Source organism: Delphinapterus leucas, chromosome 12 (assembly GCF_059928025.1).
Source record: "Delphinapterus leucas isolate spDelLeu-1000000601 "Yukka" chromosome 12, BTC_Dleu_Yukka2, whole genome shotgun sequence".
Taxonomy (NCBI): domain Eukaryota; kingdom Metazoa; phylum Chordata; class Mammalia; order Artiodactyla; family Monodontidae; genus Delphinapterus; species Delphinapterus leucas.
The window spans coordinates 41292647-41318306 of record NC_143140.1 but is presented as its reverse complement, the minus strand read 5'-3'; the positions used below and the strand labels follow the sequence as shown (position 1 = coordinate 41318306).

At 32.2% G+C, this 25660-nt stretch overlaps 1 pseudogene; it reads left to right on the top strand.

Moving 5' to 3' along the window:
* Positions 1-23303, top strand: LOC149747867 (heterogeneous nuclear ribonucleoprotein D0 pseudogene; annotated as a pseudogene).
* The last annotated feature ends 2357 nt before the right edge of the window (positions 23304-25660 follow it).

Genomic DNA, 25660 nt, shown 5'->3' with positions numbered 1-25660 from the left:
ATGCGGGCAGCTTCTAAAAAGTTGAAAAGGCAAGAAAAAGATTCTCCCCTAGCGCCTCCAGAAAGGTAAGCAGCCCTGCTGATATCTTGATTTTCTCTCAGTGGAACCCATGTCAGAATTCTGACATAGAGAACTGTAAAATATTACATCTGTGTTCCTTAAACCACTAAAACTATGGTAATTTGTTATAGCAGCAAAAGAAAACTAATATGCCTGGAAACAGAACATTGCCTGGAAGTACATACCAAACTGTTAATTGTTCTCCATGGGAAAAGCCTTAACAGAGGAAGCTGTCACTTATTTATTATTTACATAATAAGGAGGAAAATAAATCAGAATAATAACAGAAAATATTAAAATGTGATATTAAAAGAGCAAATAAGGTCACTAAAACAATTTGGCTAATGTGCAATTAAAAATGGGGGAATGATGCAATGTTGTGTTCATACAAGATTTTTCCTTACAGCTCAGTATTTATTTTGTGCCACTGAAAGAGCTGCTGAATGCAGCAGTCCTTGGTGTTTTTCCTTTTGTCTGATAAGACCATCTAATTTTGCTTGAGAGTGCTCATTGCATGGTGCTTCCAGATTTTGTGCATTAGTGAATTCTTTCCCCATCTAATGATTTAGGATATGTGTATTTATTTTTCTTATTCTAGTGATTACCTTAAACATACTGAAGAAACCTATATTTCTGAATTCATCAACTTCCTTATCAGCTCTTTTTATCACATAAACCTTGAGAAAATTAAAATTAATCCCTTCCTCTCACACACGCACCCAAGCTGAATTCAAATTCTTGCTGGCAATTTCAGGATCTCAGGGAGGTCACAGTCTGGTCTTTTTGATCCTCACAACTATTCTGGCTGCTCCCCAAACACTGGGCACATTTTTGTTTGCCCCTCATGCCATTTGAGTCCACAAACTCTCTCAGGCATTCACCTGTTTTTCTTTTCAATCTTTCAAATGAAAAAGACATATCCTAGCTCTTTTTCTTTTCCCTGGAAAATTATTGTAAGATGGAAACAAAATTTGAAAACAAAACAAAATTAAAAAAAAGAAACCCACAAAACAAGCAGTATATTCCATATAACCATTATATACTGAATGTTGACTCTTCTTCCATTTCTGCAGTTTGATTGCCTCCATATAATGCAAAGACTACAGAGGTAAGGGTCTTGTTTCCTTATTCCCATTGACTCTCACCCACACACAAGTCAAAATACTGTCCCTAAAAATTGAGTGTTTATCTGGAGGTTATTTTTTGTTTTTTTTAAACGGAAGAAAGAAAATTACGAGATCACAAGTTAAAAGTCTATAAAGCACCCTCACTGGAATGGGTTTCTTTAAACTCCTTGTTCAAAATGTCAACAACAAATTTAAGTGTTTATTCTTTATTGATCACACTGAAACATACTGCATCCTTTGAATCTGCAGAACAAGATCTTTATTTCAGGAACATTTAATTCTAACATAATACTGTTTAATTATAAAACATCATGTTGACTTTTTGTCTAGTACTATATATACATATTCTTTTTAGTTTATTAATTATTCTTAATGCACTTGTCCTAAGACTGCAAGTCATCTAAAAATGATATTGGTGTCTTCCTTCCACTATTACCTATCTCCTTTTAATGTTTCCTCTAGAAATGATTTATGAGACTTATAGTTTTAATATAGTAGAATATAAATATCTTTATCCTTTTCATGTCCTTTTATAATCTCCTCTTGAATGCGGGTAAGAGTTGTGACTTGCTTCTAACCAAGAGAATATGGTCAAGGTGATAGGATGCCAGTCTTATGATTATGTTGTATAAGACTGGTTAGACTCTGGCATCATGCAATTTTCTAATATTGCAAATATGATGGGAAAAACTGGCATCTTATTGTTGCCTTAAATATTGTTCCTCCTATTCCTAATGATTTGAGAATTTCTTCATATACTTACTGTCATTCAGATTTCTACTTGTGAGTGTTACTTATCCATACAGTATTCTTTATTTCTATTGTGTTTCTGAGTGATTTACATGAGTTTCTTGATTCATCTTTATCTTAGTTTTTGTTGTATATACTAAAAATAGCATTTTACAAGTTGTTAATGGTCTGTTGACTTTATGTAGGTACTCTGTATAGAAATCCATAATTTTGATGAAATCAAATGAATATGTGTTTGCTTATTAATTTATTATTTTATTTATTTAAACTTGTGCTAGGGCCCTATTTGAAATTTTTCATACTACTAGGCCAAATATATTCTAAATAATTACATAGTAAATACTAATTACTAAATATGTTTAACTTTCACATTTAGATCTTTAATATATCTGAATTACACATCTACATATATTATAAAATTTTATATTGAAATCCAATTTTATTTTCTCTATATAAGAGTTTTCTCTAACACCAGCTACAAAATCTTACTTTGCTTATCTATTTAAAATCAAATATTCAAAAACACATTTCTTGGTCTCTGAGTTATCAATTCTATTTCATTGGTCATTTTTTTTTTCATTCCTTGTTTGCTTCTATTACTATGGCTTCATCATACCTTTTCAAAACTGGTAGCACATAACACTTCCCTCATTTTTTTTTTTCTTTTTTTTCTTTCTGAAGTGACAGCCTTTAATAGATCTTTATTATTCCAGTGAAATTTGAAAATAATCTTGTTAGTTCTAGTTATCTTAGTAAAGATTTATTTTTAAAAACAGATTCAAGTTTGGTCATAGCCATGTATAACTTTCCATGTTTTATGTTTTTCTCATATCAATATTAATATGTGGTTGTATGATTAGATATGAGATGGTATTTTATTATAGAATTTATTTGACTTTATGAATTATAATTTACTAGCAACAATTTTTGATACTATTTTAAGCAAATATCTTGTGGCTACTTTTCTCTATGTTATCTTAGCCATCAATTTATTCACTTGTTTTATTGCTTCCCAGATTTCACATGCACACATAAAAATATTGTGAAAATACTGACAGAGACTGGTTTAGGGCTTACTTGCAGGAGCTTTAAGTGTTTTAATGATCCTAGAATGGTTTGGATATTAAGTGTTTAAATTAAATTTATTATAACCTATAGATTAAAATCCATACCCTTACATGGTTTTGGCCTAGATATTTTTATCAGGTTGCTCAATGTTGTCAGTAATGAGCATTCTACGATTGTTGATATACATTGTTTTATTGCTAAGCTTCATTTCTAGACAGTATCCATATTAGGAAGTTATTGACGTGTACAGAAAAAGGCAGACAGCAACCTAGTTCCTAAGCATACCTTCCAGTCTTTCTTTGAAGAGGTCTGCTCTAGTTCTTCCATGGCTAGTCTACCCCTCAGCCTTTAAACTGGACCTGTTAGTAAGGTACATCAGAACTTCTTCCACCTATTTCCTATACCTTTTATTGCATTATAAAATACACACTGTATATTGTTCTGTACTAAATTCTTGGAGCCCCTGTGAATTGTACAAGTGCCATTGTTATTTATCAGTTATTGTTCAGCTTGTGATGTGAAATTGTGGCTTTCTCCTGTCTTCAAAGTATATGAAATACTCTAATGAGCTGTGCCCTTACACTTCCATCTTTCTTGGAAGTCAACAATCAAGTACTTATTTTGGCATTGCTGTGGATGGTTTCTTCCTCTAGAAGTATCTGCAGAAAAAGCCTTATTTACCTTACCACATAGTAGAAACTACCTGTGCATTGCTTTGCAGGTCTATGACTCTCTTTAATAAAAGTGCTCTTTGTCTTCTATGATCTCTAATGAAATCCATTTTTTTCCTAAATATGAATAAAGTTATTTTAAGTGACTCTTGTAGAAAGAGTCAATTTCTCACTGGGATCTGGACTAAAACCCAATCCTCCAATTTTATACAACCACTAAAAATCTATATAATTATATTTCTGCTCAAAGAAGATAATGCACGATTCTTGTCTAAATGAAGTGGAATTCTCTTTAATACTGCATGGATGTCTTGTATGGTAATTACATGTATTGCATATGACAATTACAACATGACTATACAGAAAGAGACATTTCTAATAAATATGAAAAGCTTAGAAGAGCATGACAATATTTATAAGACAAATGTATACATGTTTACTGTTAGTAAAAGACTGTAATGACTATTTTTTATTTACTACATCAGTATAATTTCAGGAAACCATAAATAAATAAAGTCAATGTTAATATAAACATTAAAATAGAGTGCATGTTAGAGTATAACACCAATAGATTGCACGAGTTGTGTATTTATCTGCTATGTTCAATTATAAATCTTTTATAGAAGTTTGCTCATTTAACTCTTAGTAGGTACCGTTGATACCTGCATTTTACAAATGAAGTAGCTGAGGCATTGAGAAGGAAATAGCTTGCCTGACACCATACATATAGTAAGTGGTGGGAGTAATACTGGGATGCAGAGGATTTAACTCCAGTGCTCATATTTTTAATCGTCACATAACAGGTTCATTCACCATAAGGTGATTACCTTCAGGGTGTCTGGAATTTGGAGGCAAACTAAAATCATGATTCTTTTACACAAAGTGTTAAATGATTTATGTTTCCATAGATGTGGAAGATAAGCTTGTGTCACAACAAAAATGCAGGTCACAGCACTATCATTCCTTTGTCCCTGCTTATTTCTTGCTTTTCAGTGTTTCAACATTCAATGTCTCACATGATAGATACTTCCATTCTATCATGTGTATTCCAATTATCCTGTAGCTGGTCAGTGAAATAAAACTAATTTGAGAATACTCCACCTAATTAGCCATGTTTGTCCTGATGCATATACAGCAAGTGATGTTGCCATTGATTCTAAACTATAAATTTGGAAACCTGTGATTATCTCCCAAGCGTTTATATATATTTAATACATATGTAAAGGAACCCTCAGTAAACCATGTAATGTTGAGCTTATTTATCTCCCTGATGTACAAAGGCTGCTCTAGTTATGAGAATCCCTAGGATGTTTGACTTGCCCCACTCCACTCACAGCCCCACACCAGTAATTCTTCTGCTCACTAGAAATCTCTCCTCAATATTTTCAAGAGTTCTTAAAAGTATTCACAGGCATCAAAGGTATAAGAAGTCTGCTTCAGCTAGACATATTGTTATCTATCTAACTGTTAGGAAATAAAGGAAAGTAAACAACAAGGCTGCATTTTAGCCGTAGAATCTCTCCTTGTCTTGCAGCTAAGACATACTGTAGCACATTGTTATTTGAACAAGGAGGAGAGACAAGAGATCCATGTCTCTGTTTCTAAATTAAATTAGCAATATTGGATAATATTTTTAAAGCATATTTTCCTATTGATTCATTTAGAAAATTCTGATTCAACAGGACAAGGATAGATCCATGGACCATACATGCTTCCAAGATATATTTTACCTGCTGCTCTGTATTCAAATCACTGAATCCATTATCCTCTTTTGTAGACAGAGGATCAGCTGACTTTTAATCTCAAATTTATTTCCCAGGCTAAGGAAGCCAATCAAATATTTCTTTGTTAAATAGCTATAGTCAAATGATTATGTTCTTATACTGTGAAATGGGTTATTTTCTTCTTTATTTTCTCTGTTTATTGATGCCAGGAAATCCCTTTGGCTAGGCATCTTCATTTATTCAATTTACCTTCAGTTTACTATACTCAGAATTACCTGTCTTAAAAATACTAATTTTCTAGAACACTGGGCTTGAAAAATAAGGCTATACTAAATAAATCTATGATTCTGTGAGTTGGAGAATGGAATTAGTTAAATTTGCCAAGAACATTTTTTTTTAATTTATGTACTAGTGGTCAGAAAAAATACTTTCTCTATAAAATGACAAGATCACTACTTTAGTTTTACTGTTCAGACCTTTCCAGTTGTGTCAGGGTAATTTTGGCTAATGAACCTAGTATGGGAAAGGCAATCTTTGACTTCCTACTGAGCTACATTTTGCAAACTTTTTAAAGAAAAAAAAAAAAAGGATAAATTATGAACGTTTTTTTCCCCAGCTCATAGTAGAGGGTCAAGCACATAGCAAGTACATGCCTTAAAAAGACTGAATGACTGACTAGCTAAATCAATGCATGAGGTGATTTTTCCAGTCACTACAAGGAGGTTATCTGTTGTGAAAAGGAAATTGCACTCTGAAAAAAGTGAAGCTTCTAGGATAAAGCTCTCAGACATGGAATGACTGTTTTTTAAAGAAAAATAATGGCTCATTTACATGAAATACTTATTTCCTAGAAGAGATTGTGTAATTTGCAACCATGTCACATCTACCTTTTAGAAGCTTGAGTAATTTGTGCCAACTAGGTTTGTTATCGAGTGGTACTTGTGAATCAAAAGTTACTGGTTGCCCAAAATGATAAAAAGCATTATCACATAACTGAATGCTATATCAGAATTTAATATTCACAATTGCAATCAATCTATTCTGAAAAGTCTAAGATAATTGTAAATGGGCAGTAATAGTTCTTAAGAAAACACAATCAAAAGTTCATTCATATGTTATTGCTGGAGGTTCAGTAATAAAAGTTTTTTTCATATTCTTAAGAAGTCCTTTGATCATAATTAACCCCTGACACTGCCTTCTTGCCCCCTTCAGTACGGTATCAAAGATACTTTGCCATATGGCCCCAATCTACACATCAATTATCATCTTCCAGTGCTCATCCCTCTTCTCAATCTCACCTCTCAGTATATACAAACATATAATATATCCTGGCATGTGAAAACCCTCACAACTCCTGAATATACCTGTTGTTTTTATGCCTTTGTTTAGCATATTCTCCTTTTAAAAGCTGTAACTATCCACCTCTACTTGTTAAAAGACAATTCACCTTCACAAACCATCTCAAACACCACTGGTAGCCTTAATAAATCTGATGCTTTATTGAATCCAATTTTCTTCTTTATTTGACAACATTTTTTAAAATTGAACTGTTATGTAACTACTCATTTTATTCACAATATATGATTTAAATGCCTTTATATTAAATAACTCTTCATACCTCAATGGCATAAAATCTTCATATTTAATCCCCCAGCATTTAATACAGTACTTGTATAAAGTAAGTTTTAAATATAAAACTGTGAATGAGTTTGAGAATCAAATAAAGTTAAATAAGGGACTGATTTTCTAAAAGAAAGAAAATAAGAATATGTTATGAAATATAAAAATGTCAATTAATATTCTATGGTTACTTAATCTCTTCAAATACAGAGCTATTTTAAACTGCAAAAATACCAAGACAGCAATCATGAAAAATGTGTTCCAATCCTTGGTCTACCAATAAGTAGCTATTTTCTCCAGGTCATTTGCCTCAATATTCAAATAAGAGATTACACTTGATGTCTCTGTTGTTCCTTTCATCACTCATATTTATGTGTCTGATTTGGGCTCTCTTTAAGACAAGTGAGAGATTCATTCAGCTTTCCTAGGTATTCCACATTGAATAATATTTCATTTATTATTCCTACATAGTGGATTACCCCAAAACTTAGACACTTTAAACAATTTTTATTTTACCTGATTTTATGGGTCAAAGATTCAGAAAGTGCTGGATTAGGCAATTCTCACTTGGGTCTCATGAGGTTAAGTCAGATGCTGCTTGGAGCTGTAGTCACTTGAAGGCTCAGCTTGGTTGGCCATCCAATATGCTCCCTCAAATGCCCATCTGTCAGTTGGGAGTTCAGCAGGTCTGGTAACCCAAGTACCTAAGTATGATCTCTCTAGCATGAGAGTCTCAGAGTAGTAGAATTTCTGATATGCCAACTGAATATCTCCAAAGCAAGTAACCCATCTGATAAGGCAAAAGCTGCCTCACCTATTATGGGATAGACTTGGAAGTCTTGCAGCTTCATGTCTGCCATATTCTTTAGGTGACAAGCAAGTCACATGCTTGCCCAGATTCAAGGGAAGGAAATTCGCCTCAAGGTCTTCATGGGGAAGTTTTCTAAAGAGCACATGGGATGGAAATATTATTACAGTCCTTTTTTTGAAAATAAATTTGGTCACGGTAACTATTGAATTTGAATGTTATTAAACTAAAAATAAAATACTAAACTTAAAATTTGTCAATTTTTCACTTATCAAAATATAGCATGGAAAATTTTAGTGACGACTCCCATCACTAAGAAAAAAAAATGTTTCTAAGACACATAATATATGTCTCTGACAAGTTCCCAAGCACTGACCATACTTTAATAATAAATACCAAATGATGTGAGTCGAATGATTTTTACCTTGAAGAGCAAGAGAAAGGCATATGCCAAAATATTTAAAGTTGTTAATCATAAATCACTTGATATAAGGAGGGGAGTGACAAAGTGCCACACAGTTTATCTCACTTATTAGTTTTGATCCAAGTTACTATATTGAAAAGAGGATGGTAACTTATTTTGGGAAGAGACTGAATATTTCTCAGGGAGAAAAATGTCAACATAGTTACTCTTCTTATTATCACAAAACTCATATACTGATTAAAAAGAATAATTATTATATAAATCAACCTCATTTCCTCATTATTTTAGCCAGTATTATATATTTTTCAGTATTATTCCAAAGTACATTGTACTCATTTCTCCATTTTACTCTAATGTAATTTAGTCACTTCTTATTTTAAAGATTTACTTAGTAAAATGTATATACAAATAATTGTACATATTTAATGTATACATTTTGACGATTTGGGACATATTCATATACCCATGATACCATTACTACAACCATGGGACTAAACATATACATTACCTCGAAAACTTTTGTTACATCAAATCATCATGTTTGCTGTGGGGTTAATATCCTAAATATATAAGAATCTCCTATAGCTCAGTAGCAAAAAAGCAAATAACTGATTAAAACATTGTCTTTTCAGAAGAGATTCTAAAACATTTTATTGAAATTATTCACAAAAATTTTGAATGTTGACTAGATTTTCCCTTTTTTCTCTTATTTTTAAACCTCTTTATTCTCTCAGAATTATCAGTGATCTGAAATTATTGGTCATTGACCCAATTATATATATTAATTTATACTTTTTATAGTAAACCCAAACTGAAAACAACAAAACTGTCAAAAACTGTCGAAACTCATTGAACTGTTTACATTAAATGCATTAATTTTATTGTATCTAAATTGTATTCCAGTAATGTTCAGTTTTAAAATCCTCTCTATATCTTAATGGGAGTACTATCACCATCAAGGTAAGTTGATTTATTACATTAGAATTAAATATATAAAGATTAATAAATAGTAGTAAGAGTGAGGAATGGTGGAGTAGTAAAAATTTGAGAAACTAATTATAGAATAAATGAGATAATCATGTTCTCTTGAATTCATAAATAGGATACAAAATGTTTTAAAAAATATCTAAATACTCTTACATCTACTTACCATAAAGTAACCAACACTGATATTTTTAGTGACCTTATTTTTTATATTTCATACATATATAATTTTGCATAAATATTACTCTATTGTAATACTATTTTTAAATCATGGGTACATTTGTTTCTTTATATGTAATTTTTTTACTTCCTTTCCTTTTCACCTATCAATAAACTAACATTAAGTGTCTGATGTGTGTTTTTACATAATTTGTTCAGATTTGTACAAACGTACACACATATACAAATTGATTCTGTGGTTGGTTATTAAGTTTAAAAAATTAGATTACATTATAAACATGTTTCTGCATCTTGCTTTTATCATTAATATTATGCTTGGAAAATCTTCTAAGTCAGTTGATATATGTTAAATTCATTCATTTCTTTAGCTACAGACTATCATATGGAATGGAATGACAATATATAATCATTCCCCTATGATGAGCGTTTTATACAAAGATTTTTTAACTTCTCTAAATTATTCTAAAAATGACATCCTCATATAAATATATTGATACTCATGCATTTGTTACAATGGAATGGATCTTCAAGAATTGGACTGCTTAAGTACATGTATATTTTTATATTAACAATTATTTACAGATTAATTTGAAAAAAACTATAAGAATTAAAATGTCTCTATAAATGAAAATGTCTTTTTCCCTCCATTTACACAAGGAATATGTTGTATAACAATTTTTTTGTCAAACTAATACATGTAACTTAATATGCATTGTTTTGAAAATAAATTTGAACATCTTTTCCTATGTTAGTCATTTCAATTCGTTTGGCTTGAGGTATGTATTCCCATTTTGGCCCATTTTAATATTTGATTGTGTTTCTTAAAAAATTGTACGAGTGCTTCCTGTAGTATAAGTGTTATTAGCACTTTATAACATGCTTTGGAATATATTTACTAATCAATAAGGAAAAATATTAGTTTACTTTTTTTTTTACTTTGAAGTATAGTTAATTTACATTGTGTTAGTTTCTGCTGTACAGCAAAGTGATTCAGTTGTGTTTGTGTATATCTATATAAATTTTTCATATGGTTTACTTTTTTGACATGTTTTCTTAGGAAATTTCATTAACTGTTTGGCATTATTAGTATTATTTCTATATGAAAACATCGGGTATGAAAAAGGTAATATAGGAAAAGCTATTTGATGAATTATATTGATAATGTCACTTAATATTGAAAGTGTAGAAAAGTAGGTAAATTCATGTATTCCTGATGGTAGTTTTTAAAGCTGTAACATTTTTTAAAGTAACAAAGTAATAACTATTGAAGTAAAAATTATGTATATCCATTGTTATAACTGCAGTTTTAAGAAACTGACATCAAAAGAATAAACGGTGTGTAATATATGGACAGGAATATTTTATACAGCATCTTTGCAACAAATATCTTGGAAAGAAAAACTGTATATATCCAACCAAGAAGAGACTAGGTTATGGTTTATCCATAAAGTGGAATATATGTGGTTAAAAAATGGGATGACTTATAGCTCTGAGACTTATCCTGGAAAAATACCCTGTTATATTTTACATGTGATAAAACATATTGAAAATTAGCCTATGTGCAATCATGGTGGTTCTTGTAAATTATACAAAGGACACTATGTTATATATTTATGTGCACAGACAGAAAATCATGAACGAAACTATGCACTAAACTGTTAGCTTTTCATAAGTCTTGAAAATAAAGTTGAATGGGTTGGCTGATCTGGTTACTTTTTATAACATACTCCTATACACTGTGGGGCATGTAACAATGGGTATGAAATGCCTTTGCAAATCTAAAAAATAACTTAAAGTTTTTCAAACTTAGATGAGATGCCTGAATTTAGTTATGATTTATTTGGAATCAATCTGATGACTGGTGCTTTCAGAATACTTAAAAGAACTTTCATAATTATCATTTGTTTTTTGTTTGTTTACGCTGCAAGATTCCCTTCCATCTAAGCATTTTCTGTAGTCAAAGGAATTGAATTTTTGGAATAAGGGACCATTGATTAGACTCTTTCTAACAAGAATGCCTGCATTCTGGATCTGATCTTTGATGTATGTACCACAGAGTTCTATTATAATAGTTAAAAACTTTTCAATTTTGGAATTCAAATGTCATATTTAAAGGTAAATTATTACAATAATATTTTACACAATCAAAAACCTTTCTTATGTTGCTCATTTTGTCAGTAATATAAGAAGTGAGAAGAAGAAGAATAGAAAGAAGAGGACTGGAAGGAAGAAAAGGAGAGGAGAAAGGGTAACTAATATGATGTGGCTGGAAAATTGACTCTTGACTGAAGAGGTCACCATTTTGTAGGAATTGTGTAAGTTACACCAACAAATATATCTCACTAGCATTTTAACAAGAAGACCTGATATAAAAAAAAATAGAGAGTGCTGTTTCATTTTTATTAGTCAAAAAACAGTTGGCAATGGAAGGACTACAGCCACTTACAATGTATTTGAATCATCTGAACCTCCACAATTTAGCTGATTCAGTAAACACACAAAGTTAACTGACATCCTGTAGAAGAAATAATTCTTTGATTTTTTAGCTTTTATATATTTGAATTATTGTCCAACTGTCCAACAGTTATAGGGAAGAATGTCTTCTGAGGTTAGGCTTCTGCAATGAGAAAATTTTGAGAAAAGTTTTGATGAAAGAAAAGTAAACTTAGTAGAAATACAAAGATGGGGAGTACTGAACTATTCCATTTTCCTGCAGCATGAGATTTAAAGCCAGCAGAATAGAGGTGCTAACTCTTCACTGTGAACATTCATCCCTCTCAACCTCCATGCATACTGAACTTAATATCCTGCCTATGAAAACTGGAGTATAGCATAAGAAACCTGCTAGCCTAGCAAATTTCTGAAAGTGTATAAAGTAAGAGGTAAAATGATGAGTGTTGAGCTGACAGGAAAAAGTTCAAGTTGGCTAGGAAAAATGAGACCAAAGATCTAAGTTTCTGTCACTTTTAAAGATGTGATTACTTAAAAATGGAGAATACAGAAATAGAAAAATCAGTATTAGGGCATTCTTGTTTTTTTGATTCATACTATTTCAAAATAGATTTCCACATATATGAAGCACATTTTAATCTCAAGTGATTGTTTTATATATATATATATATATATATGGATGCCATACATTTTAGAGTATATTTGAGCATGTTTAACTGTGTATGTATATATATGTATCATTATAATGAACATTTTACTAGTTACTTAAACATATAGCGGACCCCTACCTATTCTTCATTTCCTTCAACTGAGATACTCAAATTTAAAAAAGCATTACCAATACTATGCTGTCCTAGTCTGCTTAGACTGCCATAACAACAGAGACTGACAAGGTGGCTTAAGAAACAAAAATTTATTTCTCACAGCTCTGGAACCTAGAATCTGGAATCAAGATCAAGGCATCAGCCAATTCTGTGTCTGGTGAGAAATCTCTTCCTAGTTTATAGAGAGCCGCCTTCTTGCTATGTCCTCATATGCTGGAGAGAGAGCAAACTCTCTGCGTCTCTTCTTACAAGGGCATTAATCCCACTCTGAGAGATTCCCTTATAAATCTCATCTAACCCTATTACCTCCCAAAGGTCCCATCTCCAATACCATAACATTGCTCAGGGCTTCAATATATTTGAATGCCTTTTATTTCTTTTTCTTGCCTAATTGCTCTGGCTAAAGCTGACATTCAGAAATGAAGGAGAGAGAAACAAATTCTGGGAGAGCTTATTGCCACTAGACCTGCCTAATAAGAAATGCTAAAGATAGTTTTTCAACTCTCTTTAAACAGAAGGGCACTAAATAGCACCACATAAGCTCATGAAAGTATAAAAATCACTGGTTATGGTAAATATATAGACAAATACAGAATCCTCTTATATTGTGATAATGATGCATAAATTGCTTTTAAATCTGGTATAAAATTTAAAAATACAAAAATATTAACAATAACTACAACAATAGTTAATGGATATGCTGCATAAAAATATGTAAATTGTAACATCAGTAACATAAAGTGTGTGTAGGGGGTTAAATGTGTAGAGGTTTTGTATTCAAGCAAATTTCAATTGTTATTAGCTTAAAACAGACTGTCATAATTATAAGATGATTTATGTAAGCCTTATGGCAATCATAAAGGAAACCTTATGATAGATATACAAAAGATAAAGAAAAAGGAATCAAAGTATAACACTACAAACAAATCACAAAGGAAGAAAAGAAATCTAGAGAAGAAGAAAGCATCAAAAGAACTACCAAACAGACAGAAAACAATTAACATAATGCCAGTAGTAATTTGTTACCTATCAATACTTAATTTAAATGTAAATAAATTAAATTCCCCAATCCAGAAACATAAAGTAGCTGAACAGATTAAAAAAAAATAAGATCTAAACATATGCTATCTACAAGAGACTCGCTTTAGCTTTAAGTATACATATAGGTAAAAAGTGAAGGTATGGAAAAATATATTACATGCAAATGGTAACCAAAAGAGAGCAGAGGTGATTGTGTTTATATTAGAGAAAACACAGTTTAAGTCAAAAATGTTTACCAGAGCCAAAGAGATCATAATATAATTACAAAAGTGTTGATTTATTCAGGAAGACATAACAATTATAAATATATATTCACCCAACATCAGAACACCTAGATACATAAAGAAAGTATTAACAGAATTGAAGGGAGGAAAAGACAGCAATATAATAATAGTAAGAAACTTTGGCATTCCACTCTCAACAATGGATAGATCATTCAGACAGAAAATCAATAAGGAACACCAGACCTGAGCAACATTTAGACCAAATGGACCTAAGAAATACATACAGACCATTCCTCCCAACAGCAGCAGAATACACATAATTTTCAAACACAAAACATTCTCCCAGATGGATAACATATTAGGGCACAGTACAAATCTTAACAAATTCAAGAAGACTGAAATCATATAAAGTATATTTTCTAAGCAAAATTATATGAAATTGGGATTGAATAACAGAAAAAAATTGGAAAATTCACAAATGTGTGGAATTAATACACTCTGAACAACCAATGGGTCAGAAAAATTCAAAAGGTAAACAAAAAATATATTGAGACAAATGAAAATGAAAGCACAACACACCAAAAGTTATGAGAAGCAGCAAAAGCAGTATTGAGAAGAAAATTTATAGCAATAAATGCCTGCATTAAGAAAGAAGAAAGATCTCAAATAAGTAACCTAACTCTACACCTCAAGGAACTAGGCGAAAAGAACAAACTAAGCCCAAAGTTAGCAGAAGGAAGAAAATAATAAACATTAGAACAGAAATAAGTGAAAGAGAGACTAGAAAAACAATATAAAAGATCAATGAAACTGTGAGTTGGCATTTGAAAGGATCAACAAAATTGACAAACCTTTGGCTAGAAAAATGTAGAGAAAATGAGAGAGGACTCAAAATTGCCAATGAAAGAGGAGACATTGCAGTTGGTGCCACAGAAACAAAAAGAATCATGAGAGACAGCTATAAATAATTATACACCAACAAATTGGATAACCTAGAAGAAATAAATTCCTAGAAACATACAAACTATGGAGACTGAATCATGAAACAGAAATAGAAAATGTAAATGGAGCCATAAGGAGATTGATCAGTAATCAAAAACCACCCAAGATAAAAAAGCCCAGTTCAGATAGCATTGTTGGTGAATTCTACCAAGTATTTAAAGAATTAGTGCCAATCCTTCTCAAACTCTTCCAAAAAAATTGAAGAGGGAACAATTCCAAATTCATTTTATAATTGCAAGAAAAGAAAATTGCAGGCCAATATCCCTGCTGAACATACATGCAAACATTCTCAACAAAATTCTAGCAAACTGAATTCAACATTAACAGGATCAGATACCATAATCAAGTGGTATTTAGCCCTGGGATACAAGTATAGTTCAATGTACACAAATCAATAAATATAATACAGTACTTTTACAGAATGGAAGACAAAAATCATGTGATCATCTCAACAGATGCAGAAAAAGTATTTGATAAAATTCACCACACTCTTATAATATAAACGTTCAACAAAACAGGTGTAAAATCATGTACTTCAACATAGTAAAGGCCATATACAAGAAGTCCACTGCTAACATCATACTCAGTGCTGTAAACTTGAAAGTTTTTCCTCTAAGATCAGGAACAAGACAAGGATGTCTACTCTTACCACTGCTATTCAAATCATTTTATTATAACCTATATGGAGTTTGGAGGTTGACAATGTTCATCTTGATATTTATTGTAATACAGTCTGATGACAACTGAAGCTGGAATTGTCTGAACACTCTTCACTCACATGTCTGTAGTCTAGCCAGGGGTGGGTGAAGAGCTGGGGGTATGAGGTATTTTTTTCCTCCATGTGTCTTTTTTAAGTGGCTACCATAGCCTTCCCAGCAGGCAGTCTCAAAATAAGTTTCTTACATTGCAGCTGCTTTTCTCCAGGGCAAGTTCCAAGAGAGACAGGTGGAAGCTACCATTCCTCTTAAAAGCTAAGCTTGGAACTGCAGTAACTCCAGTTCTTTGAAAATTTATGGTGAAAGCCATCACAAACCAGCTCAGGTTCAAGGGGTTGGAAGAACGTACTTCATTCTCAACTGAGAGATGGAAAGCAGATATTGAGAAGGCAGGCATCAGTGGTGACCAACTTGGAGAATTTTTATTTCTCTGATTTCTAGTCAGGTTGAGGGTCTGGGTCTCTTCATATATTTAATGGCACTTTGGTTTCCTGTTTTGTATACTACCTCTTCAAATCATATGCTTAATTTATTTATTTTTTTCTGTTGAATATACTGCCATTCTCTTGCTGATTTTTGTTAAATAGGAATTTAAAATTCAGTATTAGATGGATATTTGCAATTTCTAGTCAGATCAAAATTATATTTGCTCTTTTGGTTTAAAAATGCTAATGTTATCTTCTAAGCTTAAAATGCATCAATGCAGTCAACAAGTTCAATATTTTCCTGAAGTCTCGAGTAATTTTATTTGGTGGACTTTGTATCTCTGCAAATGTTTAACACACTCTACTCGAGGCAGATAATTACTTTAGGCCTTGGTGTTGGCACAACTTCCCTTGTAGGCCTCTTCTGTTCTAACTCATTCTTTTGGCTTATATCTAACCCTATTTGGAGCACATCACTGACCCACTATTCCACAGGCCATTCTTTGGATTGTGGAAGATGTGAAAGTACATAATTGTCTCTTTTGGGGTTCCAGATAGGGACTATACTCATTCTAAATCTTTCTGTAAGAGAAATTCTTATATTCAGAATCTGGATTCCAGATGCCTGACATCATGTTTTATACTTTCTTGGCAACCTCTGGTATACTTTTACTTATGAATTAATACTCAATATGTCTCAATGGATGTCCCTTTTATCACCTACAGTAAAAAAAACTTGCCTGAGATAAAAGAATTATCTTTCATTTCTTCTGCCCCAGCTTCTTCTTGCCCTCTTTGTATTCAAATAACCTCCACTAAACAGAGTTCAGATACATATATCTGTGTTCAGTTCTGAGTCAGTATCAATTGATTCTTCTTCTCCTTATTTTAAGTCATCTTTCCCTGCTGTTTTGCAGGCCTGGTGATGTTTTAAATTAGATTCCAGATGTTGTAGATTAACAATAGGAAAACACTCTAGCTGTTGTTTTATTTCAGAAAATTTCTAGTTGAATAAAGTTGCACATGTGATCTGATAATTCTGAGAATATGATGTTATGATTCAGGATATTGTCACCTTTGTTCTGCTTTTACAAACAATTTAGTAAGTTCAATAAGCAGGACTTGTTTGCTTTCCCTAGAAGTAGAGCAATTAAGATGCTTCCTCTTCCCGAGAGTATGAATATGCTGCATTACAAAGCTAGTCCACTTCAGAGGTAGAAAGAAATAGTGACACAGGTTATACCTGTTATAAAATGAAATGCTCTACTGGACAAAATAAAGCTAGAAAGCAGTGTAATGCAATGCAATGCGGCCAGATTAAGCAATATATATACATATATTTTTTTTTCCCTCAGCACTTAAAGAAGAGTGCATTAAAAAATTCAAAGCAGTGATATTAGAAAACTATATTTTAAATACAATTGAGATTTAATCATTAGTTTGATAAAACACCATAGCTTATTTAATAAAATATTTCAAAGTCTTTGCATAATATTTTGTTAAATATTTATTTTTATAATATTAAAGTAAGCTCAAATTACTATCGTTTTTTTCCTGTAGATCATTTGAGAGAAACGTTCTATTTTTTAGCATCATGTTCATCCTTTTCTCAGTTTTCTACTTGGGGAAACATAAATATCTTCACTGAAAATAAAAATGTTGCCTTCAAATCTTCATTTGGATAGGCATAATATAATTAAAGTTTAGAAAGGAGAGCTCTTAATTTTACAATTCTGCTATTTCAAAAATATCAATGCAAATATTAATGAAAATGGAACATTTTCATAAAACCTAAATTTATTTATTATGTCCTTATAAATTCAGATGCGATTTCCTATCAACATAATTATGTTAAGAAGATAGTCTTAACGTAACACGTGTACAGTTTGGCTGTTTAACTAAATGATCCTGTCATACAAAGTGATAGAATATCTGAGATGAGGAAATACTGCTCTATTATTTAAAAAATAAAAATATAAAACCAAATATGATTACAGAGTTTAAAAATGATATAAAGACAGCAGATAACAGATTGAATTCTGTAGAAAATAAGTTTACTGATTGAAAGCATTAGCCCAAGAAATCCTTTCAGAACACAAGAATGAGTCATAGAAGAAAAAGATAAGTGAAAGGTTAGATGCAGGGGAATGTGTAGGAGAAATTCAATACAAGTGTAATGGAGATTCAAAAATGAGTGCTGAGCAGAAGAATAAGAAGCAACAACATAAAAATAATAATGAAAACTGAAACCAACATAATTCCCTGTCCCTATCCAAACCAATACTGGGACCAAACATATTTTCCCATCCTGTGACCAGGCATGCTTAGGAAAGCATGTCTTTGTATTGAATAATCTGATTACAGGCAACAGCAACTATTTACTCCAGGACATGGTTGGACCTGGAAAATACGACTGTAAACCAATAAAATAGATTGTTTCTCAAGCCTAACAGCTTACTATTCAAGTCTCCCTTCAAAACCCTTAACTTAACACAAAACTACTACATCATAAACTCTGCCTAATCCCAACTAGCTCTCTACCTTTAAAGACCTAACTTGGAACAGTAGATGACTCAGGATATGCTTAATACTTGGAGATGAAGAGCAACAGGTAAAATTTATTTATGCATGTAATATGTTTTCTATCTTAATATTCAATTCCTGGAAATTATACTTTATATATTTAACATCCACTCAATAAAATTTTATTATCTACTCTACACACAATGTTGCAAGGCACTGGAAAAATGGAATACAAGTATCGCTATCAAGGAACTTAGAACTCTTAAAAGAAGTAACATTGCATTTCAATAAATATGCACATATAAAAGGATAATCTCAAGCATCTGGAGACCTTTCTCCCTCTCCTCAATAAAGTCTACTTCTAAGTTAGCTACTTACTAATGGATGGTACAGACTTACAACCAGGGACAAGGCTAAAAATCTTAGGCAACACAGTTATTAATTTATCTTCATAGAGTGTTTAAACCTTATGAGTTTATGGAATTTCTTATCTATATATGAAAACACAAGTCTTTTCTCCCAACCCCAGACTTTCTTCTTTGTTGGTATCAAACTAAAACTCATACATTTTTAAAGAAATGGCCCACTCCTCATTAACTCCCATGGTGTTTTGCTAGGGTAGGCAACTAGGCACGTGGGTGCTGTGTGGATACCCTTGTAATCTGACACATGTCTAATTTAGGGCTTGCTCAATCGCTGTGTGACAAGAGCAAGTCAGTCTGCTGACTCTAAGGACTTATTCTAGCAATCTAAGGAAATCTCTCTATAATAGGACAGGGCAGCTATCAGCTCTCAAGCAGCTTAACTTTCTAAGCTCACGTGTTTCTTTTAAATATCATAATCTATTTTGGAAGAGATACACACATTTTGAGTATAAGTACAGAATCATTTCTCTACAATTTCCTACTTTCTAATTTACTAAGTGGCATGCCAAGGGATTCAAAATTAATTCTATGATGATTCACCAATCAATGGTAGGATAATATGTCCATCAAACATTGTGTAAACTATAACGATATCCTAGATACATGTTATACCTCTGTATAAAAGAAGTAAATCATTTTTATTGCTCTGAAAGAAATTTTGACTTATTTAACAAAAAACATGATAGGAAAAAACAGTATTAGGCAACAACCTATCATTGTTAACAAGGGTGTACATACAAGATCTATAGGGGATCAGAGCAAAGAAAAACGAAAGTACAGGAGGAAGTAGAGTTGGATGCCAACCAAATGAAGAAAGAATTTTAGCTAGATGGAAGGAATTAAAGTTCTGTGCCACAGTAAGAAAATAAAATCACTACTAACTTAAACAAATGATATGCTGTCCAAACCAAGATTCACTGGAAAGTGAAAGCGGGTGCTAAGAAGTTATAATAATATATTATTTTAAATTTTTTTATTGTCCCCAAAACTGATTTTATTACGATGTTGAACTTATTTAAAAACTTATAGTATATTTAAAATTATTTTCAAAAATAAACTTCCTTTCAGAACACAAGAATGAGTCACAGAAGAAAAAGATAAGTAAAAGGTTAGAAACATTCATAGTGAAACATACGAATAACTGGTAAGTTTTAAAAGATTGAATATCGAATTCCCTGGGCCAGTGGTTAGGGTTTCACTGCTGAGGGCCAGAGTTCAATCTCTGGTCAGGGAACTAAGATCCCACAAGCCGCGTGGGGCAGCCAAAAAAAAAGATTGAATATCAACAGTATTTTATGGGAAAATCAAATTCTTTAGAGGAACCTTGCAATATTCTTTATTTTGATTACATAAACATTAAAAATTAACACAAGCAGTAGTAATTACTATTGGTTTATGTTTACATACTTAATTAGGTTTGTGTGTCCTGAAAGCATCATGACTGATATATTTCAGAGTATGGTATTATTTATTTAGTACAGAATTATGTTTTCATATAATAACTGGGGATATTATTCAAAATTGCATCTTACGGTTATAACTTTGACACCACTGACACAATTATAGATTTTTTTTCTGAGGGCTGCAATAGGTTTTTTTAAATACATTTTTGGTGTACAGTTCTATGAATTTTAACACATGTATAGATACACGTAACCATACAGCAATCTGGGTACAGAACAGATCCATTACCCCAAAACACTACCTTGTGATATTCTTTCTTAAGTCACACCATCCTCCTAACTACTACCATCCTCCTACACTCTGAAGCAGCGACGGCACGGCAAGAAGAATGGAAAATGTTTATAGGAGGCCTTAGCTGGGATACTACAAAGAAAGATCTGAAGGACTACTACTACAAATTTGGTGAAGTCGTAGACTGCACTCTGAAGTTAGATCTTATCACAGAGCGATCAAGGGGTTTTGGATTTGTGCTATTTAAAGAGTCAGAGAGTGTAGATAAGGTCATGGATCAGAAAGAACATAAATTGAATGGGAAGGTGATTGATCCTAAGAGGGCCAAAGTCATGAAAACAAAAGAGCCTGTTAAAAAATTTTTGTTGGTGGCCTTTCTCCAGATACACCTGAAGAGAAAATAAGGGAGTATTTTGGTGGTTTTGGTGAAGTTGAATCCATAGAGCTCACCATGGACAACAAGACCAATAAGAGGTGTGGATTCTGTTTTATTACCTTTAAGGAAGAGGAACCAGTGAAGAAGATAATGGAAAAGAAATACCACAATGTTGGTCTTAATAAATGTGGAATAAAAGTAGCTATGTCGAAGGAACAGTGTCAGCAACAGCAACAGTGGGGATCTAGAGGAGGATTTGCGGGAAGAGCTCATGGAAGAGATGGTGACCAGCAGAGTGGTTATGGGAAAGCATCCAGGCAATGTGGTCATCAAAATAGCTACAAACCATACTAAATTATTCCATCTGCAACTTATCCCCAACAGGTGGTGAAACAGTATTTTCCAAATTGAAGATTCATTTGAAGGTGGCTCCTGCCACCTGCTAATAGCAGTTCAAACTAAATTTTTTGTGTCAAGTCCCCAAATGGAAGTATGACGTTGGGTCCCTCTGAAGTTTAATTCTGAGTTCTCATTAAAAGAAATTTGCTTTCATTGTTTTATTTCTTAATTGCTCTGCTTCAGAATCAATTTGTGTTTTATGCCTCCCCCCAGTCTCATGTTAAAAGCCCAGTGTGACAGTGTCATGTTGTAGTAGTGTCTTACTGGTTTTTTAAGAAATCATTTTGTATTAAAAAAAAAAAAAGTAGGTAGGTAGGTAACTCCTACCATCCTGCTACCTACTCTCTCTTTGTCGTTACAGCTATATCTTCTTGTAAATGTCATACAAATGGAATCAAACAGTATATGAATTTTTGAGATTGGCTTATCTCACTTGCATAATGCTTCTGTGATTCATCCATGGTGAAGAATGTTAAGGTTGTTTCTAGTTTTTTTGAATTATGACTTATGTGAATACTCATGTACAGGTTTTTTCTTGAAGATAAGTTTTTCTTTCTTTAGGTTAATACACAGTAGTGTGATTACTGCATCATATAGGTAACTATGTGTTTATCTTTATTAGAAACTGCCATACCCTATTCAGAGTAGCTGTATCATTTCGCATAACCAAGGGCAATACATGAGAGTTCCAGTTCTACATCTTTGTTATCCTTGAGTTTATCAATAATTTTTATTTTAGCCATCCTAAAAGGTGTTATAGTGGCTCTCATTGTGGTTTTCATTTGCATTTCCCTCCTCACTAATAATGTTGAACAAATTTTATGTCCTTTTTTAACTTTTATGTATCTTCTTTGATAAAGTATCGGTTCAAATCTTGTACCCACTTTTGCTAATTGGGGTTTTTGTTTTATTTCTGTTGAGTATTGAGAGTTCTTTATATATTCCAGTTAAAATTCTTTTGTCAGATGTGCGATGGCAAATATTCTCTCCCAGTCTGTTGCTCCGTGTCACATTTAAGAATTCATTGTCTAACACCAGTCCACAAAGATTTTGATCTTATTTTTTTCCCTCCAATGTTTTGTACGTTTACTTTTTACATTTATAATCTACTTTGACTTATAGTGTAAGGTGGGAGGTTTAGGTTGAGTTTAGTTATTAGCTTATGGATTCCACTTGTTTCATCATCAATTGTTTAAAGGATATTCTTTATCCATTGAATTACCTTTACCTGTCAAAATATATTGGCCATATGTGTGTGGGTCTACCTTTTGATTCTCTTTTTTTGTTCCATTGATCTATGTATCTATCCTTTGCCAATAGCATACTCATAATAGTTTACAGTGCATTACAACTATATTTTATAAATCCTGAGTTTGTACATAAATTTTGCATGTATTCTTTAATATTCTACTAGGTATTAAATTATAGAAAAATCACATAAACCTGGCAATTAATCTGGGCTATTCTACTTAACAGAGAAACTACGACTTTGTATAAGTTATATAGAGTATATAATCTCCATTTCCTCATCTTTAACATTGTCATACATTATCCAAATTATAGGAGTGATGTAAGTGTTAAATGAGTTAGCTTTTTTAAAGTAAATAACAGTTAATATATGTTCCCAACAAGTGTTATTTCTTTTTGCTCTTTATTCTACCCTAGCATTATGCATTTGCCTGATTTTATTGGATATTATTTCAATAAAAGTAACACTTTAAAAATACATAAAGCATGGGAAAAGAAATAAACTAATATAGATATAATTAATATAATTTTCTGCATAACTGCAGAAAAAACAATATAATATGAGGCTTTCAGAGAAGAATTACTATTTTCCACTTGTGACCTTGAGCTACGGACAAAAACAAAAGAGAACATATCATGCAGCTCGGTACCCTTTAGATTTAGTGCACAGAGAACTAATCCATCTGTTTATGGTTCCTTTTTTTGTCCCCTGATAACACTTAGTTAAAAGACACATGCTTCAACCTCCAAGATAAATTATCCTTTCAATTCTTAATGGTTGTAAGTGATAAAATCTAAGAGCAAAATCAGTGTGTGCACTAAAACTGGTGACATCTATGCCTTTGACTTGCTGAATGATTATCAAGATATTTAAAGGTTAAATGGTTATTTATACATTTATACATGGATGGAGTTCATGAATACACTCATAGTTGCTCTCAACATTTGAGTGCCATATATGAATAAGTGGGTAGATGAGGCAGAATAATGGTTCAAATGAGAAATAAAAATTAATAAATGTACAAGGCTCAAAGAATTTGATGTCTACATTCAATGTAGTAATCATCTTAACAAAAACAGAAAATTTGGAGAGGGGAAACTGATTTTATGAAAGATATTTCCTCTATAAATAGCATTTTAGTGCACATCTGGGAGAAGTCCCAGAGGCAACCTCAATAAACATGCATTGGAATATTTTTCTAAGAAAGAACTCAAGCTGTGTTCTAGTAATTTAATTTTCTGCCCCTTATTTCAACACAACAGTAAAAATATTCACTTTAAGATTGCTATAACTGTTCTCAGAATCTATGGTTTGGGACTCTTTTAGGTTATATGATAATAATTCAGTGTTCATGAGATCACATTAGCTAGGATGGCTATAGACAAAATAAAAATTACTTTTTTCTGGGGTTTTTTTGGCAACTGTTCCCATACAGGCTGGGTTGAGTCTTCTTTTCCCACCAATGAGGTCAACAAACAAACAGATAAGAAACATAGTGAGATGGTAAGATTTCAAGAAAATATTTCATAAGCTTTGTTTTAAGCCATATATAAATCTATTGCTAGACATTTTTCTGAATAAAAACATATGTGTGTGTGTGTGTGTATACACACATATACATATACATATATATATCAGAGGATTGACCTAAGATCACTGCCAGAAAGAAAAATTCCACCTTAACTGTGAAAATTCTGAAAAGAAACGTGGTTTTTCAGAGGACTGAACATAGGGGAACAAATTAAAAGTGAGCACAGTTCTTGGGCTTAAGCTTTGCAAGTCATCATGGCTGGGCAAGAAAATGGTGCAAGAAAAGACATCTGTTTCCATATTAACTGGTAATGGAAATAAGAGACAAAGAATGAAGTTTAGGGTTTTACAGGAAAAGATGGCAAAAAAATAATGAAAATACCAGAGTTGGCACAACACCTCTTCCAAATAGCAAAAATAAGCACAAAAAAGAAAATTACAATGAATGATTTAACATTCGTATCAGTTAGGGTTCTCTAGAGAAAAGAACCAATGAGATACCAATAGATGATTGATAGACAGATAGATGAAGAGATTTATTATGAGAATTAGCTCACACAATTATGGAAGCTGACTTATGCTTTCTCCAAGCTAGAGAAGCAGAAAAGCAGGTACTATAATTCAGTCTGAGTATGAAGGCCTGAGAACCAGGGGAGCCACTGATGTAACTCCTAGTCCAAAGCCAAACACCTAAGAAACTGGGGGAACATTGGTGTACCTCCTAGAGTCCAAAGGCCCAAGAATCAGGAGGCCTGATATAAGAGAGCAGGAAAAGATGGATATCCCAGCTCAAGAAGAGATAGCGAGAATTTATCCTTCTTCCACCTTCTTGTCCTATTTGAGCCTTCAACAGATTGGATGATGGTTCTCAATACTGTTAAGTATGAATCTTCTTTACTCAGTCTACTAACTCTTTAGAAACATCTTCACAAACACACCCATAAATAATATTTCACCAGGTCTCTGGGCTTCTCTTAGCCAAGTCAAGTGGGCTCATAAAATTAACCATTAACAATATTAATTTAAAATCCTAAAGAAATGTTTATTCAACAACTTTAAGTTTATTCAACAACTTTAAGAAAGTAATACATCATGAACAACTGGCATTTATGCTAGTAACACAAGCTTGGTTTAATATCTGAAAATCTATTAAGCCAACATGCCATTAATGTATCTAAAGGGGAAAAATCATATGATTATCTCTAAAGATGATGAAGTCTTTGACAAAATTAAATACTTGCTCCTCATAAAAATATAGCTAGGAAGATACAAATTGATACATATGTCCTTAACAAGATAAAAGCAAGAAAAATTAGTTATAAAACCAGTATTTTATTTAACAGGGAAAAAGAGGTATTATAAGT